This window comes from Bactrocera oleae, chromosome 5 (assembly GCF_042242935.1).
Source record: "Bactrocera oleae isolate idBacOlea1 chromosome 5, idBacOlea1, whole genome shotgun sequence".
Classification (NCBI taxonomy): Eukaryota; Metazoa; Arthropoda; class Insecta; order Diptera; family Tephritidae; genus Bactrocera; species Bactrocera oleae.
In genome coordinates this window covers 49,759,172-49,777,086 of record NC_091539.1, presented here as the reverse complement: position 1 = coordinate 49,777,086, position 17,915 = coordinate 49,759,172, and the positions used below count along the sequence as shown (strand labels likewise).

General features: G+C 35.7%; 1 protein-coding gene across 2 annotated transcripts in view; it reads right to left on the bottom strand.

Moving 5' to 3' along the window:
• The window catches only part of RhoGAP19D (Rho GTPase activating protein at 19D), a 97,943-nt gene that overhangs the window by 78,646 nt on the left and 1,382 nt on the right, over positions 1-17,915 (bottom strand). The gene's annotated exons all lie outside the window — the stretch shown is intronic.

Below are 17,915 nucleotides of genomic sequence, written 5' to 3'. Positions count from 1 at the left end.
TAATAACAATCTCTATTTTTTAAGCCACTCTGAAATGTAAATTTTTTTTGCAAAAAACAATTTTTTTTTTTAAATCGCCATGTTGTCAAAACTCCATAGCCTTTCATCATTATGTGTATTGATCTGTAGTAATAACAAAGTGGTTTGATTTTTGAATTTTAGATAATTTTAAGCAGAAAAGTCTTTTTCTCCGCCAGACACCTTTTTTGGAAATCCACTTAAAGATGGGCTACGGGATCAAGGGTATCATTTTCAAAATTAATTCGATTATTTAAGTATATTAAATTCTGTAAAGCATTTTTTTTTTTTGGTTTATTAAGTGCCTCATGAAAAAAAAATTTTTGCTGATTTGCAAAAGGCTATAACCCCTTAAAGTAGATTAGTAAAGGGTTCTTAAAAACATATTAAATTAATAAAATAGAAAAAAAAACAAGAAAAGACGTTAACTAAAGCTATTATCCCTCGCAAATAATTCCTTCCAAAAGAATCCTTACAAGAACTTGCTTTAGCTTTAGCTTTAGTGCAAGCAGTTTATTCTGATCGTTCAGTTTGTATGGCAGTTAAGTTAAATTGTCAAAGTCAGGCATCTTTTGACGGCTCTTATCTAGTTTAACCCCTTAATTTAAAAAAATTATATAATTTTTAATTGGAGACGAGTGTAAAAGATATATAATATGGCTGAGCCACCGAACGTGATGACAAACGATGAGCAAAACAAAAAAAAAGAGATCATAACCAATAATTAAGCCAGCGATTACTTACTTTATGCATAACTAATGCTAATGATGTGCGTGATACTGATGACTATTGTGATTTCGATTGCCGAAGATACACGAGTACCAAATCAACACAATTATGAACGTGATAATCAACACAAATGCATTGAAATACATACACACATACATACATATGTACCAACATTCTAATGAGTCGAGTAATAATAGAAAACACAGTCAAGTGTGGTATGTGAAGTAGCTGAAATATGTCAGCAATCATATCATCATCAACAACAACAACAATAAGAGCAAAAGCAACAACAGCAGCAGCAGATACGTTATATGGATGCGAATAAACGGAAGTCCATACAGCAGCAACAGAAGCAGCAGCACAGTAACCACAATGGCTCGACACTCTGTAAAAGGCATAATCATGCCACATCACGACGCTGCTGGGAAACATAATCCTCAATAGCCTCTTTTGCATAGCATTTGCGCATAATGACTGGGCATTACTGCATGTAGTCCCACATGTATGCATATACAATAATATATATTACATACTTGTATATATGTAAATATGTATGTGTATGCAGGCATCTAGAATCATAAGCACTGACAGAGGGGCGGTTGAGTGGATGGCAGGCGAAAGATCAGACTGTAAGCACAATTAAGAGCTCAGAAAGTATTTAAGAAAAATAGACAAAATGAAAACAAATAAATGCATAGAGAGAAATGGGAATGGAAAAAATTTGCAAAATACACTGTAGAGCAAGCAGAAAAATGTGGACGCAAATCGGTTGGCATCGGGGAAACCGAAATTATTTTTAATGCTTGGTCAATAACTTCCGGCTATGAATTTTTTTTTTTGCTCTTTTCATGTAAGTTAACATTTTAATAACAATTTCAAATTTATGATCGAGCTTAATAATATATATATATATTGACATAATTTGTGCATTTTCTCAAATTTGACATTAATAACTCCCATCTTGTGTAGATCCTGTCAAAAATTTTCCATCTCCTTTTTGCATTGATCCCCAGACATAGCTATTTTTTGACTTTTATCAATGACTCAGATAACAGTTCATGCATCGTAATTGTGTATTGCTTCGATGCTTCCAGATCTCAGGTTCTCAAAGTGAATTGACTCCGCCTCTGAAGCATCAGTTTGAGATTCAGCTTAGTCTTGGATCTCAGTTCAAAGCTGTGTGTCTATCGTATCGGAGGAACTTCATGCCTCGATTTTCTCAATTAATACCAGATGTATATATTATATCTAACAATTATTGCTTCTGTCAGGGTATATCATGGGTTTCTTGATCTTGGCGCTATTATAACTTGAATAGACTGAACCGATTTAAATAATTAGTTTGGTTTTTCGCATAATACTGGTATGGTTTAAAGCAAAGCAGAAGGCTATTTAAAAATCAGTAAGATAAATGATGGGCTATCAAACTAAAAAGGTTTAAAAAAGCTTTCAGTTGAAAACAATTTTGGAGAGGGTTGCCAACTATTAAAAAAATTTAATTTTAGAAAATTGTTAAAGTAAATTAAAATTTCACAAAAAGGCCACTCTTTAGCTTGTCGCAGTCTAAGAAAAACATCTGTGGGACAGCAGTTGCCACCTGTTTTTTAATCAAATTAATGCAATAAAAGTGCTTCCAAATTATAATAAAAGTATGAAATGTAAGATATGTTATAAATAATTGAGGTTCATATAACAGCTAATTAAATTTGACTGATTAATTTAAACTGTGCGCTGAATCTTTTGCAAAAAGGACGTCGAGTAGAGGTCACAAAAGAAATGCTTGACAACGTAGTTGAGGACTAGACTTCGTTAATAAATATGACGTCAAAAATGTCGAACAATCCTGGGAATATTTCAACAAAAATGAGCCAAAACCGTCGAAAAAAATTCGCGGAAGGCGCTGAGGCCATCGCAGCCGAGGCTTATAACAAGTATATGAAAAATTATATTAAGCGTTAGTAGTTAGTATGCTTGTTTTGGCTCAAAATAAGCTTTGTTTAAAGAGGATAATACATTTTTGTATTAAAATATGTGAAAATGTTGTCTTCTGTCTGTCCGGGCCATATTTTATTAGATGGAATTTAATTATTTTGAGTAAGATCAGTATTTTTAAATAGAGCAAATCGCACTAATCTAGATTTACACAATTCATTAAGTGTTTCTCCAATTTCATAAAAGTTTAAATACAAAAGGTGAGCTATTTAAAACAAAACAGAAGAGATCAAATATGAACCGAAAATATATTATATGGTAACGAAAAGAGGAATATATTAGCTTTTAGCTCTTACTTTCGCTAGATTTTGTACGCTTCTGAAAAGCCATAAACTGCAAAAATAAACTTAGAGATTACACATTGTCATCCTAGTAGCGACCTCTGTAGGAACAAACATTTTTCTATAATTTTTATTCTTGTCCGAAAAGAAGTTTGAGTTGAAGCTTCGAGAAATGTGACTCTTGGTAGTGCAAGTTCGCCACAAAGTTAAATCATCTGAAAGCCAATTTGAAGCGTGTGCATATTTCTTTACCCAATACTGTAAACGCAAATCAACTGAGCAAAAAAACATTAAATATTTATGAAAAATAAAAACACTTTGAGAGCACACTTAAACATTTGACTTGGCAGATGACTGTTTGGCAGCATATATAAAAATAAAGTCAAATCAATAGCTATGTGCCAGCTAGTATGTACTGCAAAAGGGAATTAAATATATGAAAAATAAAAATTGAAACACTTTAGCAACAGAAAATAAAAATAAATACTTACTAAACAATGAAGCAAAATCAAGCAAGAAGCCGGCAACCGATATTGATGTGGTTTTGTTAGTTGAAAAGAAAATTGTGAAAGCGAAGAGGCCGATGATGATGCATCGTCAGGCATGCGTATGTAACTATAAATGTCTGTATATATGTATGTATGCATTGACATGGCGGCAAATGGATAAGTAGGCGCGCTCATACGCATGCCTTCACATAAAGATAAATGTTATAGCCATTAATGATGATGTGTGCCGATGACGAAAGCAACGTCATCCTTTTGTGGCAATCAGCGCGCACACATATACACATATATGAATGCATACTCACATATGGTAGCCAAGTGCAAATAGTCAAATATTAAGTGTGAGGCGTTTGATGAAATGTCGATAAACGTCAAAGAACCTCACCAAAGACACGTACAACGAGAGCCTAGTGGGCGTTGAGGACTAACGAAAACGGCACATGACAAAAATACGCGCTTATGAATATGAATACCATAAGGTTATAAGGGGAAGGGGTTTAACAACACAAGCGACATTCTGCAACGGATTCGTACAGCAGCAGGCACAACAGGAAGCAGGTAGAAATTTTCATGCGGAAAACATTGTATGGAAAGCGTCTCATCGAGTGCTGGGCATAAAGCAACGCCAAGCGGAAAGAAAATGTGTTGGTCTCATTTAAAAAGGTGACGCAGCTAGTTAATGTACTGGTTGACAACAATCAAACAACGTTGACATAATAGCAGTGTGAAATACACTTTGTTGTTATATTTTTCTGGAAGGTGCCTGTGCAACCGTTTGTGTTAGTCAGACAAACATTTGAATGTAAATAAGTTGTGGCGATTACGTTATTGAAGACAAATACAATTAAATCGTAATGACTAGATAAATAACCGAAACTTTTAGTCTCGCTACAGACAACGAATTGATCTAAGTGACGTGTAGGTGACACAATGCATAAGATCGAAAGCGTGACGAACAAAGACATGCAGTGGTACAAGTATAATATACCGATGGGGAAATGCACTCGTTTCGTGCCGATGGCATTCTTTCTAGAATGGAAAGCAAAAAGCGAGCAACTAGTCATCGCTACAAAATCGAACAAGAATTTTAGCTAAAAGCTTATAAATCTAAAGTGTGACATAGCCAAGAAAGTGGCTTGTTGGAAAGAACTTAACCAAAAATAAATATATATGCAGGGACTAATGCATATAAGAAAGATATCTGAGTAATGTAAAAGTGGTTAATCCTACTTAATAAGTATATATTGGGCAGTTTTATGTCAGAAATCTTGCAGTTGAAAAGTTTAAGCGTGCTTCAAAGAAATGGTCTGAAATATTTTTTTATAACAGAAATAAATGTATGACTATTTTTAAGAGTTCAGACGATATAAAACTTTCCAATGATTCATCAAAATAAATAAATTACTAAAACATAAACTAGATGTGGTCCGAAAAATACAATACTTCAAGAAAATAAATTTACACGAAACTTAGTGTTCCATATGATGGAAACTATTTACTTGTACATATACTATGAGCACTGTATCTAACTAAAATGTTACGCTTGGGATGAAATGCATCACTGGTAATAATGTATGACGTCATTATAAACACACAGCTACATACATACACATATAATTGATGAGAATGTTGGGGCGGTGTATGTACTTAGGTATGGGTGTGCGCACGCGTTCGTTCGTTTGCGATGCATATCGTGCAAATTTATAAATAATTCACTAATGAAATTAGAATACATATGAATAAGTGGCGAAAACATTTTGATTACGTGCCGCATGAAACTTTCACGATTTATATAACACGAAGTTGCAACGTTAGTGAGAGCACGTTTAACTGCCAAGAATAACAACAAATACACAAAGTATAATTCTGGCTTCAATCTACGTAAGCGGAAGCGGGGATTAGTAAGTTGTTTTGTATTTGGAATATGAATTTATAATTATATATATATATAAAACAACGTTGACGTCACACGCTGTTAGTGCCAAAATAAGCTTTTTACAATTGAAAGCGCTGCTAAATACGCCAAACTTATATTAAAAACTTCAATTGCAACGGACAAAATTATACCGGGTTGAAATTGTTTGAGAATGTCTAATAATAACGGGTTTTACATTATACTAAACGTCAAAATTATGCTCTATAAAAAAATATCTTTCAAGAGTTTTCTTTCAGAATGATAATGTTTTCGCTTTTTCTTTCATCTAGCTTAAAGTTTCAGATGTACATATTTTTTTAGCTTTGCGCTGAAATGTAGGCAATACTACTATTAAAATTCGAGTACATGGTAAAATTTACCACACGACCGTTTCGAGAATTTATAACCAGACACAAAACATGGGTAACAATGAAAACAGTCGATTTCATTAGAGGATCTGTTCTAAATAATAGGATTACGAGGCCAACAACTTAGCATAGAAGTTTTTCGGACCATAGTGAAAACATTAAATAAATAAAAATATTAGTTGAGATTCCAAGAAAATAAAAGTAGCAAAAAGTGTAAGAACAATAACAGAAAATAGTTGTGTCATGCATTTTAACGGATTTTTGATAGAATGAAGATATATGCACCTCACTGAAAAAAGTTAAACTGCAAACATTCCACTAAGCTTTTAAGTAAAAATAAGAACTTGGAAATGTACCTCACTTATTTTTATAAAACAAAACAAAAAAGTTAACTTCGGCTGCACCAAAGCTTTAATATCCTTCACAAGCGCATTTCTTATAGCATTAAAAGTTATAAAAAGATCTTTATCTTTTTTCCGGTAAGTTTAAATGGCATATGCTAGTAGACCAATATAGTGAACGATTTGTTCGGAGATTGTAGCGTTTCCTTGAACAATAATATATTCCGAATTTCGCGAAGATAATTTGTCAAATAAACAAGTTTTTCATATAAGGACTTGATTTTTACCGGTTAGTTTGTGTGACAGCTATATGGTATAGTGGTCCGATCTGAATAATTTGTTCTAGGATTGTAGCGTTGTCTTGGACAAAAATCCATGTCAAACTTCGTGAAGTTATCTCGCCAAATAAAAAAGTTTTTCCTACAAGGACTTGATTTTGAACGATCAGTTTGTATGGCAGGTATATGTTATAGTGGTCCGATCTGAATAATTTGTTTGGTTATTGTAGCGCTGTCTTGGATAATAACCCATGCCAAATTTCGTGAAGATAATTTCTCAAATAAAAAAGCTTTCCTTGCAAGAATTAATTTTGGTCGGTCAATTTGTATGGCTGCTTTAGACTTTAGTGGTTCGATATCGGCGGTTCTGACAAATGAGCAGCTTTTTGGGGAGAAGAGAATGTGTGCAAAATTTTAGTTGGATTCTCAAAAACTGAGGGGCTAGTTCGCATATATGCAGACAGACACATAGCTAAAGCGATGCAGCTCGCCATGCAGATGATTCATTCTGGGTGTTGTAAACTTTGTGGCAACTTGTAATTTATTTCAAAAAGTTGGACAACTCAAGTAAAATAAAAGAACACATAAATTATAACTAAGAACATCAATTCAAATGCAATTTGCACATACATACATACAAGTATACATAACCACAATAAATCCACCCTTCACCAAACGACACTTGGGGTACGCACAAGATTTCGTAACTCAGACGAGCTGTGACCAATTTATCGGATTAGAAAACGTTTTGAAATTGATAGCATACTTAAATGACATACATATTTACATACAAAAATATATATTTGAGGGAAAAAAATGTTTGAGAATAAATGCAAGCACTCACAATCTTTGATTAAGCAGATACCGATTACACACGCGCGACATCCTTTTGAAGTGTGCAGAGCTAAAAGACAGCAAGAAAGTAAGTATCGGGGCGGAAGGCAACTCAAACAGAGGGTGCAAAAATGGCTGGCGCTCACACCCTGTTTTGTTCGAATGCAGCACTTGTGCCAGCACTTCGTCTAATGCACTTTCAAATTCATTCATACATGAATGAAGCGCAAACAAAATTACTGCGGTTATGCGAAGTCTAAAAAAGGGTAAACACACACATACATATACATACATACATACACCTATGTATATTCATAAAAATTTCATTTAAATTGAAAGTGAAGGAAGCACACTGTACGGCTCATCTAAAATCCTTCGGAGGTGGGCGGCAAAGTTCCTGAGGGTTGGTTTGGAAACAACGCCGAAACAGTAATAAAGGAAAGCGTTGCAACGCCAGTGAAAGCTCGGCACACCACCACCACCATCACCACCCTATGAACCCACCCCCAGTGTTACAAACATCGACAGCACCACAAAACACCATGTACAGTATGTTACGGCGTATGCGGCAGTGTTGCAATGAATGCAAGTCTATACGCCCCAAAATTAAGCGCCTGCAAACAACAACAGACACACACATGCGCGACGCTAAGCGAAAGAGTGCACAGCAAGGGTATGACTGCGCTTGGGGGATAGACGCAGGTCTGGGGCATTACGAAGTACATATGCAAAAACTCATCAATAATAAATGCGCCGACAGCGAGCGCAACAAGATACACAGACGCGTAACCGTACGAGAGTGGTCATGCGAATACAGGGTGTTGAAGTTAACTTCTGGAAAGCTTTTATACTTGTAGAAATATACATAAAAAGAAGTTCAAACTATATTTAATTTTGGTAGATTAATCATATAAATCGCACATACCGAAAACAGCAAGCGAGGGAATTTTGTAAGAATGAAGATCTCAGCATAAGCTTCTTCACTGAAAAATAAGCTTTTAAAGCTCAAAGCTGCATTTTATGACAAATATTGCAGTTATGACGGAAGTTTTATTTTTGAGAAGCATGCACCTAACGAAATTAACTTAACGTCAGATATTTCATCTTTAAAAAGGTAACAGATTTGGACGAACTCCAATATTTCTAAAATATCCGAGAATTACTCGACTTAATCATCCATGTTTTCATCCGAAATCTAAGAATTCCTCAGTAGATACATACATCTAGTAATAAAACTGTTTGGACCATTAAGACGTCACATAGATTCGGAAGGCATTAGCCTCTTTGAAGGTACAACTCGGTCTTTCACCGAGAGTATGCTAACGGAAGTCGTTTGGAATAGCCGACTATTTCGGTTCTAAACTTTTGAAGCGTAAACTCTCTATAATTACATAATATTTTAGTTTACTTTTCGTAGGCCTTGAGTAATAACTAACCTAAACCGTCTCTCTAAACCAATTGTTTTATTTAAATAAAAGTTCGCATCGTGTGATAAAACGAAGGGAAAGGTTGTTTTCAGTTTTATAAAGCAAAAAATCTTAAGATACTGTAATTTCTAACCCTAAAATATGAGTTTATAATTCACGTACTAGATGGCTAATGGAAGATTTATACAAGGCATGTTAACCTGCTTTTCTTAGGATGAACTTTTGGTAAAATTCTGGTGAAGAGAAGGTTTATGAATATGATGTCGACATCTAAAACATATCTGTAAAACAGACCTGTATTCTAACCAATAGCGCTCCAAAAATGAGCCGACACAGAAAAACCGCGTCAAAATTCATTCAAAAATCAAGTTAATGCACATCGTTCTCTTTAATTATAGTGCTGTGGTTCACCATGAAATCGTTTCACAGGGTCAAATGTCAATAGGGAATATTACTGGGCCGATTAATGGCGCTACGTTAATTAATTCGTGCATTTTTTGCCGCCGTCACATTGTAGCATTATTGTATTGGACGAGAGAGAACGAGACGATAATAAAGATTGGTATTAAATCACGTTAAAAAGGTTGTTTTGTTTTTGTCAGTCCGGGTCAGTTTCGATCAGGCATACAATAAAGTAGACATAGTTGAAGAACTGCACCATTGCACTTTCTTTTAAGAAAATCCGGACGGAAGACCCGGTATACACTCAATACCATGAAGAGGGTATAAAAACGCAATTTACTGACGAAATTATGCCAACAATGAAATATGGAATGGGAAGGCTGTTGGCTGAAGTAATATTGTGCCGCAGTACAGTAGCAACCAAAGCGGCAAGATTGTATTATATATAAACGGCAACAGCAAATACAACTCAGGGTGGGGAGAGTCATATCGGTAGTGTTGGTAAAATGTGCATTATCGCACGCTTTGACGAGTCATTAAAAAGCTTCCACACAAAAACAAAGTCATGCCAGCAATGAGTAGACAGAGAAGTAGTTAAACGACCAATAGACCCAACAGCGCACAATTGCCGCAACGGCTGAGCAGCCCGAATCGCCTGTCTATGCATAATGAAGTATGCCCGGGCGTGCAGACATCGGTGGATGGCAGGATTAGAGTGAGCGACACAGCGCGCCACCAGTAGCCGGTTAAGACCGATACGAGCGCGGCAAACTAAAGCTAGCTGGCGGATAAGACAGCAACAACAGTAGCGGCAAACGAGAGTTAAGCTGTTTCGAGTTGCTACGCAAATATCGAACAGGCTCAAAGTGAACCCATGTACAGCTAAGGCTATGCACAGTGAGGTTAAGGCCTCACCAAAGACGAATATGTGTAGAAGCTGGAGCTGATTGTCTGCTACGTTGCACGGTTGCTGCTGCTGGGTTTGTTCACCCATTTGTGCGCTCGTTTGTTAGTTGCTGCTTTAGTGTTTGCCGGTGTACCCGATGCGTCGAGTGCTCCGGTTCGTTGCCATCGGGAAGTAATAAATTATTTAGCATGCATGCAAAATAATTGCAAATACGAGTGAATGAGTGCATTCAACAGCGCTGAAGTGGAGCTATTTGGCAAATACTATGTGTGAGGAGCAATCTGTGCAGTGGCTGCCAAGCAGCCTACCAGTCATACTGCTGCATCGGTACACAGAGGCTGGCAGATAGGCTGTGGAGCACAGGCATTGAGAATTGAAGTGCGGTTTTGTAGCTGTTCCGTTGCACACAAAAAGGCTTAAACCGAGCGGCAACAAAGCGACGACCCGACGATCAACCCAAACGGCCTAGCCGGCGTAGCAACCAGTCAGGCTGCCTGCATGCCTGCCAGCTTCAGCCTACCAGTCTGTCTGTCTGCCACTCGAAGCGAAAGGAGTGCAATAACAACATGAATTACAACAACAGTAAGAACGGTAATATTAACCACTTTAAGAGCAACGAGTGGCGATTGAGCAAAAAAAAAAAAGAAAAACACGAAACAAGCAACAACAAAAAGCAGTTCAAAATTTGTGGCGTTGCATGGAAAAGCTGGTGTGGCGCTGAGGAGGTTTTTGCAGCGTTTGCTTTAATGTGAGCGTGGCGTTTTGTGCCTGTTTCATCAGCGCTTTTTTCTCTCCATGCAATAATAATTTTGTGCATCAGCCTCGATTTCTGGTTTTGTGTTGTGCTGTGTTCGGCTCGGTTCGCTTTGGTCGACCGTTCGTATTGACAGTTCAAGGACCAGACCAGACAACGTGAAACGAAAAAAATTATATATAAATAAATAAAATAAAAAAAAACAATGCTTTATAAAACAACAACAACCACTTGGAGGTAACGATGTAACAGCTACAACAACAAGTGAAACACAAGGCAACGACTGCTTTTGCCGAGCGGTAATGGCAACGCAGGCTATTTTTCGCTTTTTTTTTGCAACGGCTGTGCGCTTTTTCTGTAGCAGTATTATCTTGTTTCTGCTTTTATATTACTTAGCGGCTTAACTGGTTAAAAGGCAAAGGTAACTGACGTTGCTTTAGCTTACTGTAAGCGTGAAGGTAAACGTTTTCGCTTGGAGTTCCGTTCACTCGCTCCATAACACTTCTTAGCAGTGAAGCTGCAAGTGGGCATTAAATACGGTAGGATGTACGAAGCAGAACGAAAGCGAAGAGCGAAAATTATACTTGAGTAATGTACGTATTGAGAATATTTCCGCAAAAACAAAGAGAAAAAGGAAAGGGTGTGTGAATGTTGCTGACAGATGGTGGCTTCGTGTGACAAGTGATATCAAAAAATTTATTAAATTTGACTTTCAGACTTTAAAGGGTCTACCAGAAGAACCGCGTAATGTTAAAATGAAATAAAGCGCTCAAATTTGGTCAAAATGGATTTTTTTTTTTTGTTCTGCAGATAATTTTATGCCATTTATGATTTGAACAAAATGTCGGCCAATCGGCCACCCGTTTCCATATCGACACCCTTTTACGCCAATTTTCGATGACTCGGTGCAGCATTTCCGTTATCGTGCGCTGAATGTTGTCTTCGAGCTCCTGGAGCATTGCTGGTTGCTTAGCGAAAACCTTTGAATTAACATGGCCGCCACGAGCTGTCAAAATCACGTCATCCCTATTGGTAGACGCTGTACATAAAGTTACAGATATGCACATATTTTTATTTATTTCTTAAATAAAACGACTATTCAAAAAATTTCTCGATAAAAGGAGGTTTCGACATCAATTCCCTAAGATAGGTTAGAAGTTCTAACGATACACCTATTATGCTGGGTATATCTATATATTTGAAGGAACTGAGTACTCGGCTAAGATAGATAACTTGCTATAAAAACTGAGGGTGTGTGATAGAACAACAACGCAATACAAATTGGTATATCATCGTAAGTGATTAGTGTTTTTTTTTACCAAGTGCTGTTGTCAGGTCTAAAACGTTTCAACACATTTGCGAAAGATTAAGCCTTCGAGCGATCTAATTTACTTTTTAGCTTTGATTACAGGTATATCAAACGGAAAATATACGTATTTATTCTGGTTAATAAAAAACAATGGTGGATATGCCGAATGATATAATCAATGCGAACTTATCTCCGAAAAGCTGTTGATCAAAGCATTTGAAAAAGTAATTATTATGGAAAAATAATTTAACTAAAATTATTAAAATAAAACTATCTAAAAAAGTAGGGCACAATAGACCCTGGGTCGCAGTGCAAACCTCATATTCATTCTTTTCTATTCTATTTTAAAAAGTAAATATTATAAAAAAAAATATTCAATAAAAAATTATTCAAAATTTTTAATTTTATTTTTCAATTTTTCAAACAATTTCCAAATTCAAAACTATTACGGTTAATGGGCAATTTCGATAATATTTGAATTTTTTCCTTTCCATTTTAATTGTGTATTGTAGCACAAGCCGACAAATCGACAAGCTCTCCTTTTGTCATGGTCCAATGTACGACCGTGACATATTTAGCAATGAATTTGTCGATAAAAAGTGCTGAAATTGTCCATAAGCGCTGACACCTGGCTTGTTAAGGCCGCATATACCATAGTGCTCGTACAAGTCGGCTTATGACAAGAACATGTGTTATGAAATGCTAAATATGAAAAGACAGCCAACTTAGATTGAATATGGATTTCTTTTGTGCAAATTATTACCTTGTGTTTTGGTAGTTTTTATTGATGTTTTCTTACGTTTCTACTTTTTATGATTAATTTGGCATATCAGTTTCACCAATTGTGTATTTTTAAATGCTCTTGTCCACACACATATTTGCTTGAAAAAACATATACAATATATAAAAATGTTTGTGCGTGTGCACTTCCTGTAGCTGAAATACCTCCATGAAGTGGATACGCGAAACTTGTAAGTTTGAATTTACTACGCTTATCATATTATTTTCATACAAAAATCTTATCAAAACAATTTTAGATAAACGTACAAGTTAAATATGTGAAGGTCATTTGGTGGAATGGCGAATCTTATCTTTAACAATTCGCTGAAATGTGTTTCATTGCGAACTACTTCTGATTGCAACATTATAACTGCTGAGAAGTAAGTACTTGTATAACTGTGATGAGAGCTTTGTACTACTGTGATGAAAGCTTTATATAAATGTTATGAAAGCTTTCTACTAATGTTACCAAAGCTGTGTACTAATGTTAATTAGGTGAAAGCTCTATATTAATTTGGTGAAAGCTTTTGCAAGCACAGATTGAAAGTTTAGTTTACTACACAGCGAAAGCTTTGGTCATACAACCAATAAATAACATATCAACAAAAAAAAACTAAATTATTAGTTACTTTACTTAATAACAATTGGATTTTCCGCCTTTTCTTCTATTAATCAATAAGTCAAAATTTCAAAAAGCTTGCTAGGAAACTATTTGCAAAATAAATAAGTATCAAACATACCATAACTATAGAACAACAAAATTTTGTATTTCCTTGATCCTGTAGCCGACCTCCAGGATCTCTGAAAAAAGCGTCTAGCGTTGTGAAAAATTTTCTGCTTTAAATAATCTCAAAAACAAAAACAAAAAAAAATATTATTACAATAGATGAATATAGGAAGTGGTCAAGGGACTAGTCAAAACTTTAATTTTCGACAAAATGGCGGTTTCCCAAAAAAAGCGTTTTTTGTGAAAAAAAATGTACACTTCAAAGTGGTTTAGTGTTAGGCTACATGGCGTGATACAAAATCCTAGGAATTAATAAAAGTACATAAGTATGTATATTGTAGTCATACTTTGATATATTCTGGTGCGAGCACTGTGAGAAAAAACTCGGAGGCTTAGAATTTTAGGAGGACGGGAATGATACAATGGTACAATAACTACAAATTTTTTCGGTAATATTTAAAATACAAAAAATGATAGAAATCGCTTTCGTGCCGCTACTCTCTTAGAGTCTATTTGACAGAAAAATACATTGATTTATGACGTCATGAACGAAAGGTGGAGTATTATCTGTTTACAATTACTATGAAAATTTGACAGTTAATTATGTCGTTACCTCCAGCTTTCTTAGACTGGACAACGACATTATACCTCAATGATCATGTTAATCAGCAGAGAAATAAGAATTGCTTTCGAAACGTCGAATAATATGTATAGAATTTTTAACCAACGCAAATATGAAACGACAGAAATTAAATGAGGTTGAAAGCATTGAAATGAAATTTACTGCTGCGCCATTGCCATTGCCGTGGTCGTCTTATCAAACCCCGTGGGATATCACATTTATTTGTTATTTGTTATTTACATTTATTTTTTTATTTTTGTGTTGATTAAGCGGTATTTGCGCACATATACATACATGCATACATACGTACATACAAACATACATATGTATGGTATGTATAGGTGCTTTAGCTAGAATTTTTCGCAAATGGTCGACAAACAACACCTCCAACCATGGCATGGCAGCGCCTGAGTAATACTTGCTAAATAAAATACGTAAATAAAACGCAATGAAAGTTGCAATATGAACAAATAAACAACAATAAATGAGTAGAAAGAAACAATAATAAGACAAGTTGAATAGCGAAAAATCCATTCTCGACAGCAAAGCCGACAAACTAAAAAACAGTTTCACGAGTCTGCCGCTCCATTCAGCTTGCTAGCTGGATGACTAGACCGCCAGTGTGATTGACTAACTAAATAACTGTATGTCTGTGTGTGTGTGTGCGTACAGCGTTTTACAATTAACAATTAAAATTTTAATGTCCGCATTGCTGTTTGCGGTTTATTTTTGTTCGAATGACAATCGGCGAGAAAATTGTAAAAAGACGAGAAGCGTCGAGTAAAAAGAGGAAGAAGCTGTATGTATGTGCAAACACAAAAACAACAAAAAAAAAACGTTAACTTCGGTTGCACTGAAGCTATAATAGCCTTCACAAATAAAATTTCGATACAATAATTTGATTTTGAGCGGTCAGTTTGTATGGCGGCTATAGTGGTCCGATCTGAACAATTTATGCAGAGATTGTACTGTTGTCTTAGACAATAATCCATGCCACATTTCGTGAAGATATCTCGGCAAATAAAAAAAGTTTTCCATACACTTGATTCCGATCGTTCAGTTTGTATGGCAGCTATAGTGATCCGATATCGATGGTTCCGAAAAATGTGGTGCCGATCGATATCTCAAAACTTTGGGGACTAGTGCGCGTATATAGGGTATAAGAACAAAACAGCTTTTACAAGCGATACCAAAAGCAACACAGTTCAGACACTTCTTATGGCCGGCAGTTAGTCAGTTGCCAACGTCTTGTAGTTTTTATTCTTGTTCGGTTTTTTATAGTTATTTTTCTTTGCATTACACTTTGCTGTAACAGAAATCATTCTTTCACTGCCGCTGTTGGTTGTCAGTCTCAGTTTTGCACGCTTCCTTGAAAGGCAAAAGCCGGACGAGATTTTTTCTTCCCAGCCTAGTAAGCCACATTGAGGCCAATCAGCCAACCAGTTTCAACCATGTCCAATAGCTGATGAATCCAGTAAAGACATTTACATTGCATAAGCACATGCTGACTGCCCTTCTTGCGCTTCTCCAACCGACCGACTATGCGTACTTTATAGTGAGTGTTATTGTGGTTGTTGTTGTTGATTTTGACACTATTGTGCCAGTGAATGGCGGGCAACAGGATTTTTAAGTATGGCAAGTACAAGCGTAAGCGAGCTAATAACATTTTGCGTTTTAAATGAGCGAGTGTTTGTTTGGCGGTAAGTGGGGTTAGGGGGAGGTCAGCATATAGTCACGTTGTTGTAAGGCGAGGGTGAAACCGTATTGTGCGTTGGAGGACAACATTAACGGGCAGCGTAGCCATAGTCGACGCCATCACTACTAATACAACTGCAACACACTACATAACTGTCAACGTCGAGTAGCAAATTTATAGTAAAACATGGAAGGGTAGGTGGTGAGTGTTGGGCGCTGGCTGTTTTGACTGTGACATTTTGTTGTTTTACATTGTAAGCGACAGCATAGTAGTTGCGCGCTAGAGCTTTGACAATGATAATAATGATGGCGACAAAGCTGAGCAAGTGTCAGAATGGCTGAAGGTTACACAGGAAGTGGCGTCAAAGTGGCACAGACATTGAGACTGGCAGCGCAGCTACACTTGCACATACATACCTATAGGCACTTAACAGCATTACTTTTTTCTGTTTTCGTATTTCCCACAAATGTATGTGTGTATGTACGTAGCAAAAACGCTTGTAGGCAGTAAAATATCGATCGACATAGCAGTGTACGAACCTTTTAGGCAGCGGGTGGTTGGACTGACGCTCAAACGCTTTTGAAATTATTGACTACCTTTACCTCCGCGACATATTGCGTACTTTTGGCAGCAAAACGACAAAGCTTGAATGCAACAATATTTATTTGAGTATTTTCTTCTAATTTTGTATATAAATTTCTGTTCAGTTTTTCAAAAAACTAAAAAGTGTTAAAATTTAGAAAACTGAAAAAATTAATAGCGTTTAGTCACTACTGTTGATATTTGGTCATACTCGGGTCATGATGTCAAGGCCATTAATTATTTAATTATTTATGTGTATACAAACATTTGTACATTCACAATTGTATATAACTTATGATGCAATACTAACATAACGGCAATTACTACATCCAGCCAAGCTTCCAAGCTTTTTATTCAAATTATAGAGCTGTTAAGAGCCTTTGGACACAAAACAATTTATAATTTCAAATTACAAGGGTAACGGTATTGATAAGCTCTTATTATAAGTTGTACACACCTACAAATTTACATGAATTAAAAAGAAGCTGAATCACAAATTACAAAATCGTGCCTCAAAAATTATATTAGAAAAATAAATATCATGAGAAAATCCATAGTTGGCAATCGCTGAAGCTAATTTTGAAAACTGCCAGAAGTCTTTTTAAAAAAAACTATTGTATATGCATTACTGCAATTATATCTATAAGGAATTTCCTACAGTTATAGTGAATAAACCGGACATTATTATAAAATTAAAATTATTGCTGCAATTTTGTGAATTATGTCACTGCTTTAAAGTAAAAACGAAAAGAAGAGAGAAAACAAACGATAAAAAAAAAAATTTTAATTAACTAATGACTACAACTTGACGAGAACGAATTGGAAATTGCACACAATGTATTTATTAGATATCAAAATAAAAATAAATATACAACACAAAAGTTTGCAATATTATCTATTATTACCATATTTTGATTGAATTAGTAAAAGTCGAGGAGCAGTACATAACAAAAAAAAAATTGTATAAAACCTTAGATTGGTCTTAGTTGCAGTCAGTATATGCTTATGTAGCAAATCGGCGGCTATGGTTCGCACAGCTGCACGGTACAATGTCCCGCATGATTTTCAACAGACAAACTAATCAACTGTAGCATGTAAAGCCGATGTATGGATGATGTGAAGATGGACAGAAACCATACATATGTACAATGTATGTGTGTAGACATGTATGCAAATGTACGGAATGAATGATTTATTAGCACAGACAATATACTACAAAAAATTATAAAACAAAGAAAGGTAATCAACAAAGATCGAATTGAGTTGCACTGAGCTGGCGCATTCGAACAGCCTCACATACATACATATGTATATAAATGTATCGTGGGGCATCTATTCCAAAGTCCATCAGCGTACACAATTTACAGTTTATTGCTGTTTTTCTATCTTCTTTATTACCGATTTTATTACAAGCAACTATCAATGAACGTAAAATTGCTATTACAAG